This window comes from Arachis stenosperma, chromosome 8 (genome assembly GCF_014773155.1).
Source record: "Arachis stenosperma cultivar V10309 chromosome 8, arast.V10309.gnm1.PFL2, whole genome shotgun sequence".
NCBI classification, from domain to species: domain Eukaryota; kingdom Viridiplantae; phylum Streptophyta; class Magnoliopsida; order Fabales; family Fabaceae; genus Arachis; species Arachis stenosperma.
Window position 1 is genome coordinate 26,462,527 of NC_080384.1, and position 9,175 is coordinate 26,471,701.

A 9,175-nucleotide genomic window follows, 5' to 3' on the forward strand; every position below is an offset into this window, starting at 1 on the left:
TGGTTGCAAATAACCAGTTCATGTACACTTCTGAGAGGAATTCCGTGAACAATGGGATACCTCAGAAGAAAGGAGTTCTTGAAATTGATACTCTGAATGCCATATTGGCTCAGAACAAAGTGTTGACTCAACAGGTCAACATGATCTCTCAAAATCTGAATGGATGGCAACATGCATCCAACAGTACTAGAGAGGCAGCTTCTGAAGAAGCTTATGATCCTGAGAACCCTGCCATGGCAGAGGTTAATTACATGGGTGAACCTTATGGAAACACCTATAACTCATCATGGAGAAATCATCCAAATTTCTCATGGAAGGATCAACAAAAGCCTCAACAAGGCTTTAACAATGGTGGACGCAACAGGCTGAACAATAGCAAGCCATATCCATCATCTTCTCAGCAACAGACAGAGAATTCTGAACAAAACACCTCTAATTTAGCCAATGTAGTCTCTGATCTGTCAAAGGCCACTTTCAGTTTCATGAGTGAAACAAGATCCTCCATTAGAAATCTGGAGGCACAAGTGGGCCAACTGAGTAAGAAAGTCATTGAAACTCCTCCCAATATTCTCCCAAGCAATACAGAAGAGAATCCAAAAGGAGAGTGCAAAGCCATTGACATAGTCAATATGACCGAATGCACAAGGGAGGAGGAGGACGAAAATCCTAGTGAGAAAGACCTCCTGGGACGTCCCTCAGGCAAGAAGGAGTTTCCTATTAAGGATCCAAAGGAATCTGAGGCTCATACAGAGACCATAGAAATTCCATTAAATCTTCTTCTGCCATTCATGAGCTCTGAAGACTATTCATCCTCTGAAGAGGATGAAGGTGTAACTGGAGAGCAAGTTGCTCAATATTTAGGAGCTATCATGAAGCTGAATGCCAAGTTATTTGGTAATGAGACTTGGGAAAGTGAACCTCCCTTGCTCCTTAATGAACTGGATACTTGGATTCAGAAAATTCTACCTCAAAAGAAACAAGATCCTGGCAAGTTCTTAATACCCTGTACCATAGGCACCATGATCTTTGAAAAAGCTCTGTGTGATCTAGGGTCAGGGATAAATCTTATGCCACTCTCTGTAATGGAGAAGCTAGGGATCATTGAGGTACAACCTGCCTTGTTCTCATTACAACTGACAGACAAGTCATTGAGACAAGCTTATGGAATAGTAGAGGACGTGTTAGTAAAGGTTGAAGGCCTTTACATTCCTGCTGATTTCATAATCTTAGACACTAGGAAGGAAGAGGATGATTGCATCATCCTTGGAAGACCTTTCCTAGCCACAGCAGGAGCTATGATAGATGTCAACAGAGGTGAATTAATCCTTCAATTAAATGGGGACTACCTTGTGTTTAAAGCACATGGCCATCCCTCTGTGACAAAAGAGAGTAAGCATGAAGAGCTTCTCTCAGTTCAGAGTCAAGAAGAGCCCACACAGTCAAACTCTAAGTTTGGTGTTGTGAGGCCATAACCAAACTCTAAGTTTGGTGTTAAAACCCCATATCCAAACTCTAAGTTTGGTGTTGGCAACTATACAACATTGACCTGATCACCTTGTGGCTCCATGAGAGCCACTGTCAAGCTATTGACATTAAAGAAGCACTTGTTGGGAGGCAACCCAATTTTATTTATCTAATTTTATTTTATTCTATTTTATTGTTATTTTGTGTTTTATTAGGTACATGATCATGAGGAGTCACGAAAAAAAATCAAAAAAATTAAAAACAGAAGAAAAAAATTCACACCCTGGAGGACACACAGGCTGGCGTTCAACGCCAGTAAGATGCATCTGGCTGGCGTTCAACGCCAGAACAAAGCATCATTCTAGCGCTGAACGCCAGGAACAAGCAACATTCTGGCGCTGAACGCCAGGAATGTGCCCAGAGAGGAAAAACTGGCGCTGAACGCCAGTAACAAGCATGAAACCGGCGTTCAACGCCAGAAACATGCTTTACATGGGCGTTGAACGCCCAGAATGTGCACCACACGGCGTTTAAACGCCAGAATGGTGTGCAAAGGCAATTTACATGCCTATTTGGTGCAGGGATGGAATTCCTTGACACCTCAGGATCCTGTGGACCCCACAGGATCACCTCAGGATCTGTGGACCCCACAGGATCACCTCAGGATCTGTGGACCCCACAGGATCCCCACCTACCATCTTTTCACCTTACCTTCTAATCCTAATTACACTCTCCTAATCCTATTTTACTCTTCCCCATGTCACACTCGCCAACAACTTCAATCTCTGAATCTCTCTTCCCAATAAACACTCTTTCCCAAAACCCTTCACCAATCACCTCAATTCCTCTTCCCAATTACCCCATTCACCACTCACATCCATCCACTCTTCCCCATAAACCCCACCTACCTTCAAAAATTCAAAACCATTTTCCCACCCATTCCCACCCTAAATGGCCGAATACATACCCCCCTCTCCCTATAAATACCCTTCCATTCTACTTCATTTTCACACAACACACACCCCTCTTCTCCCAAATAGCCGAAACCACCTCTCTCCCTCTCTACCATATTTTCTTCTTCTTCTTCTTCTCTTCTTTCTTCTCTTGCTCGAGGGCGAGCAATATTTTAAGTTTGGTGTGGTAAAAGCATAAGCTTTTTGTTTTTCCATTACCATCAATGGCACCTAAGGCCGGAGTATCCTCTAGAAAAGGGAAAGAGAAGACAAAAGCTTCCACCTCCGAGTCATGGGAGATGGAAAGATTCATCTCCAAGAGCCATCAAGACCACTTCTATGATGTTGTGGCAAAGAAGAAGGTGATCCCTGAGGTCCCTTTCAAGCTCAAGAAAAATGAGTATCCGGAGATCCGACATGAAGTCCGAAGAAGAGGTTGGGAAGTCCTAACCAACCCCATGCAACAAGTCGGAATCTTAATGGTTCAAGAGTTCTATGCCAATGCATGGATCACTAGGAACCATGATCAAGGTATGAACCCGAGTCCAAAGAATTATCTCACAATGGTTCGGGGAAAATACTTGGATTTTAGTCCGGAAAATGTGAGGTTGGCATTCCACTTGCCCATGATGCAAGGAGATGAACGCCCCTACACTAGAAGGGTCAACTTTGATCAAAGGTTGGACCAAGTCCTTATGGATATTTGTGTGGAAGGAGCTCAATGGAAGAGAGACTCCAAAGGCAAGCCAGTCCAACTAAGAAGACTGGACCTCAAGCCTATAGCTAGAGGATGGTTGGAGTTCATTCAACGCTCCATCATTCCTACTAGCAACCGATCTGAAGTTACTGTGGATCGGGCCATCATGATTCATGGCATCATGATTGGAGAGGAAGTAGAAGTTCATGAGGTCATCTCCAATGAAATCTACAAAATAGCCGACAAGCCTTCACCCATGGCACGGCTAGCTTTTCCTCACCTTATTTGCCATCTATGTTACTCAGCTGGAGTTATCATAGAAGGAGACATCCTCATTGAAGAGGATAAGTGACAAACCCCATTTTGACGGTTCATCTTGTATTGATTTTAGGGGATTTTATAACCTTTTACCCACATTTATTCAATGAAATAGCATGGTTTTATAACTTCTCCTTTAATTGTGCTTAAGAGTGAAAACATGCTTTTTAGGTCTTAAAATAGCTAAATCTAATTCTCCTTGATTCCATTAGATGCCTTGATATGTTTGTTAAGTGATTTAAGGTTTAGGAGGCAAAGATTGGATCAAGGAAATGAAGAAAGAAGCATGAAAAGTTGGAGAACTCATGAAGAAATGAAAGAACCGGAAAGCTGTCAAGCCGACCTCTTCGCACTTAAACGACCATAACTTGAGCTACAGAGGTCCAAATGATGCGGTTCTGGTTGGGTTAGAAAGCTAACATCTGGGGCTTCGAAACGATATAAGATTTGCCATAGTTGCTACACGTATGGTGGCGCGCACGCGCAAAGTACGCGCACGCGCCGTTGCTGCCACCTAGTTCACTTAAAGCAACATGTGGCCAGCGATTTTAGAAGCCTTGTGGGCTGATGAGCGGATAATTTGTACCCTTTTTGGCATTGTTTTTAGTATGTTTTTGGTAGTTTTAGTTGAGTTCTTAGTATATTTTTATTAGTTTTTAGTTAAAATTCACTTTTCTGGACTTTACTATGAGTTTGTGTGTTTTTCTGTGATTTAAGGTATTTTCTGGCTGAAATTGAGGGATCTGAGCAAAAATCTGATCCAGAGACTCAAAAGGACTGCAGATGCTGTTGGATTCTGACCTCCCTGCACTCGAAGTGGATTTTCTGGAGCTACAGAAGCCCAATTGGCGCGCTCTCAACGGCGTTGGAAAGTAGACATCCTGGGCTTTCCAGCAATATATGATAGTCCATACTTTGCCCAAGATTTGATGGCCCAAACTGGCGTTCAAAGTCACCTACAGAAATTCCAGCGTTAAACGCCGGAACTGGCACCTAAATGGGAGTTAAACGCCCAAACTGGCACCAAAGCTGGCGTTTAACTCCAAGAGGAGTCTCTACACGAAAATGCTTCATTTGCTCAGCCCAAGCACACACCAAGTGGGCCCAGAAGTGGATTTTTATGTCATTTACTCATCTATGTACACCTTAGGCTACTAGTTCTCTATATATAGGACCTTTTACTATTGTATTAGAGAGCTTTTGATCATGTTTTTATGATTGAACCCTCTTTGGGAGGCTGGCCATTCGGCCATGCCTAGACCTTGTTCTTATGTATTTTCAACGGTGGAGTTTCTACACACCATAGATTAAGGTGTGGAGCTCTGCTGTACCTCGAGTATTAATGCAATTACTATTGTTCTTCTATTCAATTCCGCTTGTTCTTTGTCCAAGATATCACTTGTTCTTCAACTTGATGAATGTGATGATCCGTGACACTCATCATCATTCTCACCTATGAACAAGGTGACTGACAACCACTCTTGTTCTACAAGCATCAAAGGCTATAGTGTTTATCTCTTGGATTCCTGATACACGATGCATGGTTGATCGCCTGACAACCGAGTGCTTGCCTGACAAACGAGCCAGCCATTCCGTGAGATCAGAGTCTTCGTGGTATAGGCGAGAACTGATGGCGGCATTCAAGAGAATCCGGAAGGTCTAACCTTGTCTGTGGTATTCTGAGTAGGATTCAATGATTGAATGACTGTGACATACTTCAAACTCCTAGCAGGCGGGGCGTTAGTGACAGACGCAAAAGAATCGATGGATTCTATTCCGGCCTGACCGAGAACCGACAGCTGATTAGCCATATGCTGTGACAGAGCATAGGAACATTTTCACTGAGAGGATGAGAGGTAGCCACTGACAACGGTGAAACCCTTGCATAAGCTTGCCATGGAAAGGAGTAAGAAGGATTGGATGAAGGCAGTAGGAAAGCAGAGAGACGGAAGGGAAGGCATCTTCATACGCTTATCTGAAGCTCTCACCAATGATATACATAAGTATCTCTATCTTTATCTTTATGCTTTATTCATCATCTATACCCATTTGAGTCTGCTTGACTGAGATTTACAAGGTGACCATAGCTTGCTTCATACCAACAATCTCTGTGGGATCGACCCTTACTCACGTAAGGTATTACTTGGACGACCCAGTGCACTTGCTGGTTAGTTGTGCGAAGTTGTGTTTATGCCATGGTATTGAGCACCAAGTTTTTAGATTCATTACCGGGGATTGTTTTGTGTAAAAGTAGTGATCACAATTTCGTGCACCAAGTTTTTGGCGCCGTTGCCGGGGATTGTTCTTGTGTATGGACAACTGACGGTTCATCTTGTTGCTTAGATTAGGTATTTTTCTTCAGAGTTCTTAAGAATAAATTCTAGTGTTTCATGATGATCTGTTGAAGTCTGGCTGGCTGAGAAGCCATGTCTAATCTTATTGGACCGAGGTTTCAACTTATCATCACAAGAGCTTGTTGATTTCTATCAATCTTGCTGTTGGAGCAATGATCTGCTAAGGCTTGGCTGGCCATTGGCCATGTCTAGTGTTTTGGACCGAAGCTTTCTTTGAAAGCTTGGCTGGCTGTGAAGCCATGTCTAATTCCTGGACCGGAGTCTTAGACTAGCATTGCAATGATTCCTGGAATCCAAATTGAGAATTCTGAAACCTTTATTTTCTAGTTTCATATAATTTTCGAAAAAAAAAGCACAAAAAAAATTATAAAAATCATAAAAACCAAAAATATTCTATGTTTCTTGTTTGAGTTTAGTGTCTAATCTTAAGTTTGGTGTCTTGCATGCCTTGTTTATTTGATCTTGGTTCTATTTTCAAGTCAATAGTACAGGGAACTGAAGATTCAGAACATGCAGCAGAGGAATTACACAGAAAAAGCTGGGCGTTCAAAACGCCCAGTGAAGAAGGACAGACTGGCGTTTAAACGCCAGCCAGGGTACCTGGTTGGGCGTTTAACGCCCAAAAAGGTAGCATTTTGGGCGTTAAACGCCAGAATGGATACCATTCTGGGCGTTTAACGCTAGGATGGCACAAGGGGGAGGATTTTGTTTTCAAAATCAATTTTTTTTTCAAGTTTTCAAAGTTTTTCAAAATCAAATCTTTTTCAAATCATATCTTTTCAATCAAATGTTTTCAAAATCAATTTCTTTCCTTTTTCAAAGATACTTACTAACAATTAATGATTTGATTGAACATTTCAAGTATGTTGCCTTTTCTGTTGAGAAAGGTTTAATGTTTGAATCATATCTTTTCTTGTTAGGCAAGTCATTAATTTTTAAAATCAAATCTTTTTAAAATGGTTTTCAAATCATATCTTTTCAATCATATCTTTTTAAAAGCATAATTTTTCAATCATATCTTTTTAATCACATCTTTTTCAAAACAGTTTTTAACTCATATCTTCTTAATTTCTAATTTCAAAATTCTTTTTCAAAAATTACTTGATTCCTTTTCCACTCTTGATTTTCGAAAATCAATTAGAGTTTTTCAAAAATGTTTTCAAAATATTTCACTTGATTTTCGAAAATTTCTTCCTCTCTTCCCACATCCTTCTATTTATGGAGTATCACTCCTTCTCAATGCACAATTCGAACTCTATCTAATTAAGTTCGAATTCTCCTACCTCTTCTTTTTATTTTTCTGTTCCTCTGACACCTCAAGGAATCTCTATACTGTGACATAGAGGATTCCACATTTTCTTGTTCTCTTCTCTTTCATATGAGCAGGAACAAAGACAAAGGCATTCTTGTTGAAGCTGACCCTGAACCTGAACGGACCTTGAAGCGAAAACTAAGAGAAGCTAAGGCACAACTCTCTGTAAAGGACCTAACAGAAATCTTCAAAGAAGAAGAAGACATGGCAGCCGAAAACAACAACAATGCAAGGAAGGTGCTGGGTGACTTTACTGCACCTACTCCCGACTTCTATGGGAGAAGCATCTCTATCCCTGCCATTGGAGCAAACAACTTTGAGCTTAAGCCTCAATTAGTTTCTCTAATGCAACAGAATTGCAAGTTCCATGGACTTCTATTGGAAGATCCTCATCAGTTCTTAGCTGAATTCTTGCAAATCTGTGACACTGTCAAGACTAATGGGGTAGACCCTGAGGTCTATAGACTTATGCTATTCCCTTTTGCTGTAAGAGATAGAGCTAGGACATGGTTGGACTCACAACCTAAAGAAAGCCTGGACTCTTGGGAAAAGCTAGTCAATGCCTTCTTGGCAAAGTTCTTTCCACCTCAAAAATTGAGTAAGCTTAGAGTGGAAGTCCAAACCTTCAGACAGAAGGATGGAGAATCCCTCTATGAAGCTTGGGAAAGATACAAACAACTGATCAGAAAATGTCCTTCTGACATGCTTTCTGAATGGAGCATCATAGGTATTTTCTATGATGGTCTCTTTGAACTATCCAAGATGTCTTTGGATAGCTCTGCTGGAGGATCTCTTCATCTGAAGAAGACGCCTACAGAAGCTCAAGAACTAATTGAAATGGTTGCAAATAACCAATTCATGTACACTTCTGAAAGGAATCCTGTGAACAATGGGACAAGTCAGAAGAAAGGAGTTCTTGAGATTGAGGCTCTGAATGCCATATTGGCTCAGAATAAAATATTGACTCAACAAGTCAATTTGATTTCTCAAAATCTGTCTGGAATGCAAAATGCACCAAGCAGTACTAAGGATGCTTCATCTGAAGAAGAAGCTTATGATCCTGAGAACCCTTCAATGGAAGAGGTGAATTACCTAGGAGAACCCTATGGAAACACCTATAATTCTTCATGGAGAAATCACCCAAATTTCTCATGGAAGAATCAAGAGAGACCTCAACAAGGTTTCAACAACAATAATGGTGGAAGAAACAGGTTTAGCAATGGCAAGCCGTTTCCATCATCTTCTCAGCAACAGACAGAGAATTCTAAGCAGAACCCCTCTGACTTAGCAACCATGGTCTCTGATCTAATCAAAACCACTCAAAGTTTCATGACTAAAACAAGGTCCTCCATTAGGAATTTGGAGGCACAAGTGGGACAGCTGAGCAAGAAAGTTACTGAACTCCCTCCTAGTACTCTCCCAAGTAATACAGAAGAAAATCCAAAAGGAGAGTGCAAAGCCATAACCATGGCCGAATTTGGAGAGGAAAGAGAGGAAGTGGACGCCACGGAGGAAGGCCTCAATGGGCGTGCACTAGCCTCCACAGAGTTCCCCAATGAGGAGCCATGGGAATCTGAGGCTCAAAATGAGACCATAGAGATTCCATTGGACTTACTTCTGCCTTTCATGAGCTCTGATGAGTATTCTTCCTCTGAAGAGGATGAGTATGTCACTGAAGAGCAAGTTGCTAAATACCTTGGAGCAATCATGAAGCTAAATGACAAGTTATTTGGAAATGAGACTTGGGAGGATGAACCCCCTTTGCTCACCAAAGAACTGGATGACTTGTCTAAGCAGAAATTGCCTCAAAAGAGACAAGATCCTGGGAAGTTTTCAATACCTTGTACCATAGGCACCATGACCTTCAAGAAGGCTCTGTGTGACTTAGGGTCAAGTGTAAACCTCATGCCTCTCTCTGTAATGGAGAAGCTAGGGATCTTTGAGGTACAAGCTGCAAGAATCTCACTAGAGATGGCAGACAACTCAAGAAAACAAGCTCATGGACTTGTAGAGGATGTTTTGGTGAAGATTGAGGACCATTACATCCCTACTGATTTCATAGTCCTAGAGACTGGGA

General features: G+C 41.5%; 1 non-coding gene across 1 annotated transcript; it reads right to left on the minus strand.

Annotated features, from left to right (window-relative positions):
- Positions 1 to 7,698: 7,698 nt before the first annotated feature.
- Positions 7,699 to 7,806, minus strand: LOC130947054 (small nucleolar RNA R71). The gene has a single exon (XR_009072467.1). It is a non-coding gene; the product is annotated as a small nucleolar RNA R71 (small nucleolar RNA).
- Between the last annotated feature and the right edge of the window lie 1,369 nt (positions 7,807 to 9,175).